Consider the following 12,301-nt stretch of genomic DNA (forward strand, 5'->3'; position numbering starts at 1 on the left):
GTTCAATATCTTCATTAATGATCTGGAGGATGGCGTGGACTGCACCCTCAGCAAGTCTGGAGATGACACTAAACTGGGAGGAGTGGTAGATACGCTGGAGGGTAGGGATAGGATACAGAGGGACCTAGACAAATTAGAGGATTGGACCAAAAGAAACCTGATGAGGTTCAACAAGGACAAGTGCAGACTCCTGCACTTAGGACAGAAGAATTCCATACAATGTTACAGACTAGGGACCAAATGGCTAGGAAGCCATTCTGCAGAAAAGGACCTAGGGGTTACAGTGGACGAGAAGTTGGATATGAGTCAACAGTGTGCCCTTGTTGCCAAGAAGGCTAACGGCATTTTGGGCTGTATATGTAGGGGCATTGCCAGGAGATTGAGGGACATGATCATTCCCCTCTATTCGACATTGGTGAGGCCTCATCTGGAGTACTGTGTCCAGTTTTGGGCCCCACACTACAAGAAGGATGTGGATAAATTGGAGAGAGTCCAGCGGAGGGCAACAAAAATGATTAGGGGCCTGGAGCACATGACTTATGAGGAGAGGCTGAGGGAACTGGGATTGTTTAGTCTGCAGAAGAGAAGAATGAGGGGGGATTTGATAGCTGCTTTCAACTACCTGAAAGGGGGGTCCAAAGAGGATGGATCTAGACTGTTCTCAGTGGTAGCAGATGACAGAACAAGGAGCAATGGTCTCAAGTTGCAGTGGGGGAGGTTTAGGTTGGATATTAGGAAAAACTTTTTCACTAGGAGGGTGGTGAAGCACTGGAATGGGTTACCTAGGGACGTGGTGGAATCTCCTTCCTTAGAGGTTTTTAAGGTTAGGCTTGACAAAGCCCTGGCTGGGATAATTTAGTTGGGGACTGGTCCTGCTTTGAGCAGGGGGTTGGACTAGATCACCTCCTGAGGTCCCTTCCAACTCTAATATTCTGTGATTAGCTGCCAAAGGCTTTTGGAACTGCAGCTCTCCAGGTTTGCTGGCTCCTTGGCTGTTCGTACTGCACTGAAGTTGTTTTGTGTGTTTTCAATGAAAAATAGCCTTAAAGATAAAGTTCCTGCTTGGAATTCCAGAAGAGTCTCATCGGGCCATTCAACTGTTTGGTGAAAATCTACTGGGCCAGACTCTGCTGTGATCAGTTTCCAATTTCATATCCTCAATTCTAAGTCCCAGCTGCAGCACAGGTTACAGCAGCCTGGGAGCTGTTTTAACTTTCACCAGCTACCAATGGTCCACAACGAACAGTCCCCTGGCTGGAGATGCACTGCAATTACTCTTCCTCCCCACCTCTCTCTGGCTGTGACACTCTCTCTGCATTGCTATGTTGGCTCTACACCCACTGGGGACACCCCCGCACTGGGAATTTCCTCAGTTGGAGAGTTACAGGCTGACTCTGCTCCCCTTGTGCCAGCTGAGTGGTGAAAAGGGACTGGAGCAGGTCAGAGAATCTGATGTGGGCAATTCTGCTCTGAGTCCCCCTCATTTCCAGCTGGGATTGAGAATTTGTCATTCCTGCCATCAGCCTGCTCTTGCTGCTGCCCTGGGGGAGTCTCCCAGGTTTTAGAGTAACTTTAGGTTTCTTACCTTCTTCTCTATCTTCTCTGAGTTTTTTAGCAGCATCGTTGAAATTGAGCTGAGTGAAAATGGCTATAGTTACATCCATGGCAGCCTCTGCACCATAGAATTCCGTCAGGAGGATCTTAGTGTCTATCTTGTCGGCATTTTCCAGCCGACCCCAGGTGATATATTTCCCCTTAGACTTATACTGTGATAGTTTGTCTTTAAATCTTTTGAAGCTTTCCTGAGAAAGGTCGTCAAGGGCACGTACAAGCAGGTCACTGATGCTGCTTTGGTTTTCCATCACCAGTATCAGGGGGAAAAAAACCTAAAATACAATGTAAAGTCCCATTATTAATATTTAATATGGAATAACAACTCTTATTCCTATGTAGAGGGAAGAAGTGTACCCTAGTGGTGAGAGCAGGGCACTGAGGCCTATAACTCCTCAGTGCTTTTCCTCACAAGTGACTCACTGGCTAGCTAGTTTTGTCTTCCTGTGCTTCAGTTTCCGTATCTGTAAAATGGGGACTATTATACTCATCTAACTCAGAGGGGTGTCATGCAGCTTAGTTACTGTTTGTAAAGCCAGCGGAAGTTTTAGGATGAAAGGTGCTAGGATAGTATTTATCATCTGAATAGATTTCCAAACCCTGCGGTGGGGATACCTAATTCAGAAAATATCCCAGCACAATCTTGAATCTGTGCATCAGAGTCGTGGAGTATCAGGACCTGTGTACTGAGAACCAGTCCTAGTTTTGAAAGCCTCAGGGGTATTTTGAACATCAGTGTAGCAAAGGAAGGGTAATTTCTGACATACTGATCAGCCTCCATAATCGAATGGATAAACTATAACGACATCAGATTGAAATTAGCCCAATCCTAGGCAAAATGCAGAGATTGATGAACTTACCGTTAGCAAGAAAGCTACAAACTAGATCTGGTGGCCTCGTTTGATTTGTTTCTCTCAGTTTTCTTGGTGCTTAAACACAGATGCACACAAAAAAAAATCTAGGAGGAAGAACAGAAAAGCTTTGAGAAAATGGCTCTTTCCTCAGCAAAGAAACTAAAACATCTCCAATTAAAGCAAATCTTCAATGCTTCCATGATTTTTATAACAGGACTCATACAACAGCATATTGCCCAGTCGCTGCACAAGGATGTTAGTCAGCGATTTCCCTCTGCTCACCATGGGATATTAGGAAGGATCTCAAATGTCAAATTAGAGGATTTAAACTAAGATGTGCATCATTTATTTTTTCTTTGTTGAAAAATTAATGGCACCCCACTTGCAAGAGCCTGCATTTTAGGTGATTTTAAGGCAACGCCAATTCTCGCTGCACCTCTGGACATGTCTGCCCCACTCACGCTCTCTCTCTCCATCTATTAGGTGCATTGTGAGGCGATTCTGACCCCTCTGGCAATCATGACATGCTGCTCCGGCTCTCACTCCCACAAAAAAAGAAAGAAACAAATGGAGTGCTTATAGTTTACAGGGAAAGTGGACCAGTCAGTGGAGGTGGAGCAATAGACAAGGGATAGGGGTCACAGGGAAAATGGGGAGGGGACGGTGCCTGCCTTGGGCTTAAAACAGGGGAAAGGGACTGGCTGAGTGTCCTGAGAGCAGAGCTGGCAGAGAGCAGAGCTAAGGAAACCCCGGAGCTGGTGAAAATCATCTCAGCTCTGCATAAATATTTACACTCTTGGAGGAGAAATTGTTAACTGATGCCCTGGCTTTCTTAGTTGACACTCAAAGCTTTTAGAGGCAGGTTTAGGTTGTGTCTTTTGCACTTTATGCAGCAGTAATACTACGGAGCAGCCACATGGGCACCGTCGGGTTCCAAATAATGGTTCTGACTTGAAAAAAAATGTTATTTTTGTAGGAATGTGTGAATGAGAGTAATTTGGTCACTGGCAGGTAGCCCTGTCAAAAATCAGGGAACCCCATTAATTACTGCTTCTGAGGCACTCCAGGAATGTGCTCACAGTCGCCATTATGAGCGCTGGTGCAGCAGAGTTCCTTGGTTGAGTTGGAGCAAACCCTTGTGTCCCAGAAGGGCTGCTGCAGCTTTTGTTGGAACATAAATTTTCACTTATGATAAAAAATGGGAAATCACTTGAAAATTCTCTTTTTTTTTAAGTGCCCCATATCTGAGAGATTCCTGTAAATGTGTGTGAAAAAGTTGGGAATTTGTGGTATCTGCAATTCATTCGCCTGAGAGATAAAACAGAAGTGAGGCCGTTGGGTCAAAACTTCCAAAAGGAGCTTTTTTAAATGTTTCCCCTGAACACGTTGCTAAATAGTTTTTTTTTGGGGGGGGGGAATTATTGAAAATTCCATTTGCTTAGCGAGTGTCATTGAGTTTTGAACATAGAATTCAGACAATGGAGTGCAGCAAAGGGACTGAAATGCTGTTTTAAGTGTTTTTCTGAATCCCAACTTCCTCCACACATTTACATTAGGACTACAGTTTTATTTTTCCCATACATAGATCTGCAAAGATGTTTGCAAACTAGAGCAATATTCACAGCATTTTTCTTCCTTAAGGTTTAAATACAAGACATGTATCTGGAGATTAAATAAAGACACAATTATGACATTACAGCCACTCTATTTCTAGGAGAAAACAAACAGCTCAGACCTCCTCTTCTCTCCTAATAAGAGATTTAGAATTTCTTCATAAAGCTATACCTAATACGATTTAGTTCAACTGAAATATAACTCAGTCTGTGCTTACCATGCATCTCTGAAGAGACGTAGTTTGGGGTGAATTCGACTTTTAAAATTCACCCCCGGAAGAAAGTTTGTGGCTCACAACTGTCACAACAGAAAACATGTTCACATTTACAAGCAGCCCCTGTTTCCTGTCTGCTCACTCAGCTTGAAATAATTTCACCTTCATTTTATCGATGAGCTGTGAAAGTTCTGTTCCTCTTCTGTGTTTTCTTCATGGTGCTCCTTCTGCAGTGCAATAGGATGAATTTCACCACCAAGACTCTTTTGGACTGCGTACGTGTAGGAAAAATAAGGGAGGATGTCAGTAACTCGCTTGTGATACAGGAAATGGCTACACTGCAGCTGGGAACATGTTTATATATAGTTGAAGCTGAACAGCTGCTGCTACTGGGCTGAAGAGCCAATTCTGAAGATTCTACCAACAAATCATGCTGTGTAGCCAATAAGGCAGCTTACTACAGGCCAACTGTGCTCGTTAGGTGGCTTGGAGATTTGCTCTGCAGAAAGCCCTGATTCCTGACAATGAGCAGAGTCCCAAACAATAACCCACCCTCATCCTCAAAAGGCAGCCTTTATCAGAAGGAGAGATTACTTACAGTATAGAGACAGTAACTTGAATTCTTTGGGTATGTCTACACTACAAGACTATTTCGAATCAACTTAAGTCGAATTTGTGGAATCGACCTTATGAAGTCGAATTTGTGTATCCACACTAAAAACACTAATTCGACTGTGTGAGTCCACAGTAACGGGGCCAGCGTCGAATTTGGAAGCGGTGCACTGTGGGAAGCTATCCCACAGTTCCCGCACTCCCCGCTGCCCATTGGATTTCTGGGATTTCCCCCCACTGCCTGCTGGGGGAAAAAATGTGTCGAGGGTGGTTTTGGGTAACTGTCATCATTGAACCGTCAATCACGCCCTCCCTCCCTCCCTGAAAGCACCTGCGGGCAATCTGTTCGTGCACTTTTCTGCTCAGTGACAGCACGGGCACCACAGCACTGCGAGCACGGAGCCCGCGGCAGTTATGGCCGTTGTCAACTCCTCGCACTTTATCGTCCACCTCTTCCACAGTCAGCTGCTGAGAAATCTGGCTACTTTTCAATGGTGCTGCGAGCACTGGTGGACCATGGGGGAAGTTTTACCAACATCAACGTCGGGTGGCCAGGCAAAGTTCATGACACGCGTGTTTTCAGGAACTCTGGTCTGTTTAGACGCCTGCAGGAAGGTAGTTTCTTCCCGGACCACAAAATAACTCTTGGGGATGTGCAGATGCCTATAGTGATCCTCGGGGACCCAGCCTACCCGCTAATGCCCTGCCTCGTGAAGCCCTATGCAGGCGCCTTGCACAGCGACAAGGAACTCTTCAAGTACCAGCGAGCAGCGAGCAGCGTGACCTGTGACTGTTCAGTTTCTTTACAGAGAAGCTGAACCTGCCCCTGTTTCTTTACCAAGTTACTGTTGACCAGCATCTGCAGTTACATACCCCGTCCACCCCGCTTCCCCCACTTCCAACACACGTTTAAAAATAAAATACATGTTCCACTGTAACTTTACAAAGGTTTCTTTATTGATGACTTTGCATTAAAGGGTTGAAACTGGGACGCAGACTGTGCTGGGTAGGGTGTGCGGTGATGTAAAGACCACCTCTAAACTCGAGGAATGACAGGCTCCTGCTCCCAGAGCGGTTTGCAGTGCCGGACTGGTTGTTTCAACGGAGCCTGCCATCCCTCCTTTTTGGGACTCTGTGTGCGGGGGCTATGTGGCCTTGTGGCGGGGGAGGACGGATACAGATTCCTCTGCTGCGTGGCTCTGTGGTCCAGGACAGGGACCGTTGCATGAGATCTGTAACCCCCCTCCCCCGCTACAAAGTCACATACCCCCCCACCCACACAGAACCTGCAAACCACCTCCCATACTGACCAGGGTGCCTACTGACTGCACTGTGTGTGTGACCTGCTGCTGATCCTGCCCCCGTCTCTGTACCCTGCTAAAGGTGACTGTCCTATGCAATACCCTACCCCCATACCCCCCCACCCCATCAAACGCAGCGCTGTGTAAAAAAGCATGACGGAAACAGTAATTAACAGCAAAGTATTTTTAATAATTAACCAGACAGTCAGGGGATGAAACTGGGATTGGGGCTAGGGTGAGTCAGGAAGGGAAGGAATTCTCAAAAATTAGGGTATGAGAGCTTTTGGGTACTTGAGCACTCTGCTGGGGTGCAGTAACAGTTTTCACGGCCCCTGGCGCCACTCCTTCTGGTTACTTTGGGTGACGGGAGGTATGGGACTTTGTGGCAGGGGAGGGCGGTCGCAGATACACTGCGGGGGTGCTCTGTCCTCCTGCCTGCGGTCCTGCAGAACATCCACAAGGCGCCGGAGCGTGTCTGTTTGCTCCCTCATTAGTCCAAGCAGCGTTTGAGTTGCCTGCTTGTCTTCCTCACGCCACCTCTCCTCCCGTTCGCTGTGTGAGCGCTGCTGCTCAGAGAGGTTCTCCCTCCACTGGCTCTGCTGGTCCGCCTCGCCTCAGGAGCACCCCATAACTTCAGCCATCATCTCGTCCCGTGTCTTTCTCTTTCGCCACCTAATCTTTGCCAGCCTCTGTGAGGGGGATGCTGTGGCAGGCCTGGAGACAGTCGAAGCTGTGTGATGGGAAAGAGGGAGTGAATTCCTTGAAAAGATACATTTCTGAGAACAATGAACACAGTCTAGTCTGTGTCTGTGAACAACACCATGCACAGCACCTATCTCGTCCGCACTCCTGCAGCAGGCAATCCAGAAAGCATAAACTCTGCCCCTGTTCTACTCCATCGCAGTGTCCCCTGACCCTTGCACTTCTGGGATGAGATCCCAGTGCGTGATGGTGCAAATTTCATTGTCGCAGGTGGTTCTGGGTAAATGTAGTCAGTCATTCCTTCCTCCGGGAAAGCAATGCCAGACAATCATTTCGAGCCCGTTTTCCCTGGATTGTCCTGGCATACTCCATAGCGTGGCAACCATGGAGCCTGTTTTGCCTTTTGTCACTGTCACCGTATGTGTACTAGATGCCACGGACAGAGGCGATTCAGCAGCGCTACACAGCAGCATTCATTTGCTTTTGCATGACAGCAGAGATGGTTATCAGCCATATTGCACCATCAACCACGCCGATGTAAATATGGCAAGGTGATGACGGGTAGCTGTCCTACTGCACTACACCTTCTGCTGCTGTCATAGGTGCCCCTGGCCGAGATCAGCCGGGGGTGCAAAAGACAAAACTGGGAATGACTCCCTGAGTCAATCCCTACTTTATGGTATTTAAAAATAGAAACAGTCCTGCCTAGAATATGGGGCAACTGTACTAGGGTTTTAGTGTATCAGAGAACTACAGAGCACAGCTGCTCTGTGTCAGATCCCACAGGAATGATGAGCTGCGTGCCATTCACAGGGGGTGCCCCTGCAACAACCCTACCTGTTGCTTCCCTCCTCCTCCAGCCTTCCTGGGCTACCGTTGTAGTGTCCCCCCATTTGTATGCTGAAGTAATAAGGAATGCAGGAATAAGAAACAGTGACTTGTTAGGGAAATGAAATGAGGGTAAGGCAGCCTCCAGCTGCTATGATAGTCCAGGCAGTACAGAATCTTTTCTTTACACATGAAGGGCGGGGGCTGATGGAGCTCAGCCCCCTGTTGCTATGATGAAGACGGTTAGCAGGCCGTCTACTTATGGGCTGATGATGAGGACAGGTAGCAGTCCTATTGCACTACATCATCTACCGCAAGGCTGATGATGAGGACGGGTACCAGTCATTTTGCATCATCAGTCACCCATGAGGCAGGGGAGGGGGGGCGAGGATGCTACCGTAGCGTGCCACAGCATCGCGTCTACCAGCAGCATTCAGTACACATAGGGTGACATTTACAAGAGTCAAGAGACGATTTCTTTCCCTTTTCCTTCTGGGGGTGGGGGCATGGCTGTACATTGCCGAGCTATGCCCTGAACCACCGCGGACCCTGTGTTTGACCCTAGAAGCATTTGGAGCTCAGCCAAGAATGCAAATGATTTTCGGACACAGCGGGAACTGTGGGATAGCTTGCGTCCTCAGCCCCCCACCTCCTTCCCTCCATGAGCATCCATTTGATTCTTTGGCTTCCCGTTACGCTTGTCACGCAGCATAATACAAGAACTAGGGGTCACCAAATGAAATTAATAGGCAGCAGGTTTAAAACAAATAAAAGGAAGTTCTTCTTCACGCAGTGCACAGTCAACTTGTGGAACTCCTTACCTGAGGAGGTTGTGAAGGCTAGGACTATAACAATGTTTAAAAGGGGACTGGATAAATTCATGGTGGCTAAGTCCATAAATGGCTATTAGCCAGGATGGGTAAGAATGGTGTCCCTAGCCTCTGTTCGTCAGAGGATGGAGATGGATGGCAGGAGAGAGATCACTTGATCATTGCCTGTTAGGTTCACTCCCTCAGGGGCACCTGGCATTGGCCACTGTCAGTAGACAGATACTGGGCTAGATGGACCTTTGGTCTCACCCGGTACGGCCTTTCTTATGTTCTTATGTTCTTATGTTACGCCGTCTGTCCGGAGATTTTTTTAAAATACTTTGGACCAGGCGTAACATTATGGTAATTTTCCTAATTAGATGCAGGAGTCGCCGAGCAAGATCGCCCTGAGGAGGGTCACTGAAGGAGATAGAGAGTGCATGCTGCGTGAAAGCCAGCACCAACCAGGGGCCTATGCAGCCGTGCTCGGGGAGGCAATGCTCCCTGAGTACCTCATGAAAGCCTGGCGCGGAAAAGTGTGCTACCACGGAGCACCCAATAAGGCAGCTCTCCCCAGGAACCTCCTGCGGAGGCTTTTCGATTACCTCCAGGAGAGCTTCGTGGAGATCTCCCAGGAGGATTTCTGATTTATCCCCATATATATAGAGACCTCCTTTTCACGTACTTCAGATTCCTGTTATATTAAGAATAAAAGTTTACACGTTTAAAGCACTTACCGAGTGATCCTTCCCCTGATTCAGGGTCCGGGTTAACGGCCGGGGAGGGTTGGTAGGGGATCTGCGTGACGGTGATGAAGAGATCCTGGCTGTCAGGGAAACCAGCGTTGTAAGCGCTGTCGCCTGCCTCGTCCTCCACAAACCCTTCCTCATCTTCCCCGTCCGTGAACATCGCGGAGGAACTGGCCGTCGACACTGTCCCATCGTCAGAGTCCATGGTCACTGGTGGGGCAGTGGTGGCAGGCTCCATAGCGTCCATTTGCCACTTTGATTTTTTGGTAGCCTTGTCTGGGGTCCTTGATTTTCACGCGGTGCTGCATTGCATCCCGGCTGTATCCTCTGTCTCTCATGGCTTTGGAGACCTTCTCGTAGGTCTTTGCATTCCATTTTTTGGAGCGCAACTCCGAAAGCACAGACTCCTCGCCCCACACACCGATAAGATCCAAGACTTCCCGGTCAGTCTATGCTGGGTCCCTCTTTCTATTCAGAGATTACATGAACTCCTCTGCTGGAGAGCTCTGAGTTGCTGCTGGTGCTGCTGAGCTCGCCCCGATGTCCAACCACGAAATGAGATTCAAACTGTCCAGACAGGAAAAGGAATTCAAATTTTTCCGGGGCTTTTCCTGTGTGGCTGGTCAGAACATCGAAGCTTGGACTGCTGTCCAGAGCGTCAACAGAGTGGTGTACTGTGGGATAGCTCCCAGAGCTACTAAGTTCGATTTGCATCCACACCTAGCCTAATTCGACATAGCCATGTTGAATTTAGCGCTACTCCCCTCGTCGGGGAGGAGTACAGAATTTGAACTAAAGAGCCCTCTATGTTGAATTAAATGGCTTCCTGGTGTGGACGGGTGCACGGTTAATTCGAATTAACGCTGCTAAATTTGAATTAAAGTCCTAGTGTAGACCAGGCCTTTGAGACGTGTGTATCTCCGGCTGCTCCACTTCAGATGTGTGTGTGCCCCATGTGCCTTCCATCAAAGAGTTCTTTCCAGCAATGTCCAGGCAGTCTGCACATGAGCTCTAGCTATCCTCATGCCCCATACTTCATTTATTTCTGTACCATGGAATCCCCACCTGGGTAGGGGACTCTGCAGCAGAGAGGGGAAGGAGGATGGATAATGAAGCACTCTTAGGAATATGCATCTCAAGGAACTCCAGTTTCTATTCATGGTAAGTAACTGTGACACCCTGTACTCCATGTTCACCATTTATAAGGTTATGATATATTTTGTACAAAGTAGGCCTTGTGAGGTATCATTTGAAAACTCAATCTGCTGAACATCATTGTCCTGATAAAATATGTGTATCAACATTGTATGAAAAGTTATAAGATTCTACTGTATAACGTTGCTGTAACATGTCCCAAGCTTTGAAAAGCAGGCACAAACCAGTTCCTCAGAAACAAAAGAAAAGCCAACATCTAAGCCAGGTGTCAACAAAGTCAAGTGGACTGTCACCTAGTTAAGCAGCCAATTTTTGTCAGGAAGAAGGATGTAAGTGAGATATTTACATTCTGTATTGGCAAACAAACAGTTGGGGTATCCCATCCTCCACACTTCATGTCACCTGGTCCCCAGCTGGAAATAATCCTCAAAGTGGGAAGTAAGTAGTATATAGCTTGAGAGCATTCATCACCATGCATTTTTGACAGGTTTCCATGCCCCATTGAGGGCTTATGTCCCGCCTTCACACCCTGTTTCCGTTGGCACCGAAGATTGATGCCGTCTGCATCTTTTGCACTTTATGCAGCAGTAATAATACGGAGCAGCCACATGGGCATCGTTGGGTTCCAAATAATGGTTCTGACTTGAAAAAAAATGTTATTTTTGTAGGAATGTGTGAATGAGAGTAATTTGGTCACTGGCAGGTAGCCCTGTCAAAAATCAGGGAACCCCATTAATTACTGCTTCTGAGGCACTCCAGGAATGTGCTCACAGTCGCCATTATGAGCGCTGGTGCAGCAGAGTTCCTTGGTTGAGTTGGAGCAAACCCTTGTGTCCCAGAAGGGCTGCTGCAGCTTTTGTTGGAACATAAATTTTCACTTATGATAAAAAATGGGAAATCACTTGAAAATTCTCTTTTTTTTAAGTGCCCCATATCTGAGAGATTCCTGTAAATGTGTGTGAAAAAGTTGGGAATTTGTGGTATCTGCAATTCATTCGCCAGAGAGGTAAAACAGAAGTGAGGCCGTTGGGTCAAAACTTCCAAAAGGAGCTTTTTTAAATGTTTCCCCTGAACACGTTGCTAAATAGTTTTTTTTTTGGGGGGGGGGAATTATTGAAAATTCCATTTGCTTAGGGAGTGTCATTGAGTTTTGAACATAGAATTCAGACAATAGAGTGCAGCAAAGGGACTGAAATGCTGTTTTAAGTGTTTTTCTGAATCCCAACTTCCTCCACACATTTACATTAGGACTACAGTTTTATTTTTCCCATACATAGATCTGCAAAGATGTTTGCAAACTAGAGCAATATTCACAGCATTTTTCTTCCTTAAGGTTTAAATACAAGACATGTATCTGGAGATTAAATAAAGACACAATTATGACATTACAGCCACTCTATTTCTAGGAGAAAACAAACAGCTCAGACCTCCTCTTCTCTCCTAATAAGAGATTTAGAATTTCTTCATAAAGCTATACCTAATACGATTTAGTTCAACTGAAATATAACTCAGTCTGTGCTTACCATGCATCTCTGAAGAGACGTAGTTTGGGGTGAATTCGACTTTTAAAATTCACCCCCGGAAGAAAGTTTGTGGCTCACAACTGTCACAACAGAAAACATGTTCACATTTACAAGCAACCCCTGTTTCCTGTCTGCTCACTCAGCTTGAAATAATTTCACCTTGATTTTATCGATGAGCTGTGAAAGTTCTGTTCCTCTTCTGTGTTTTCTTCATGGTGCTCCTTCTGCAGTGCAATAGGATGAATTTCACCACCAAGACTCTTTTGGACTGCGTACGTGTAGGAAAAATAAGGGAGGATGTCAGTAATTCGCTTGTGATACAGGAAATG

General features: G+C 46.8%; 1 pseudogene; it reads right to left on the reverse strand.

Annotated features, from left to right (window-relative positions):
* LOC120403834 overlaps positions 1-12,301 on the reverse strand; it is a 282,366-nt pseudogene that overhangs the window by 268,189 nt on the left and 1,876 nt on the right.

The sequence above is a fragment of the Mauremys reevesii genome, linkage group 4, assembly GCF_016161935.1.
Source record: "Mauremys reevesii isolate NIE-2019 linkage group 4, ASM1616193v1, whole genome shotgun sequence".
Lineage (NCBI taxonomy): Eukaryota > Metazoa > Chordata > Testudines > Geoemydidae > Mauremys > Mauremys reevesii.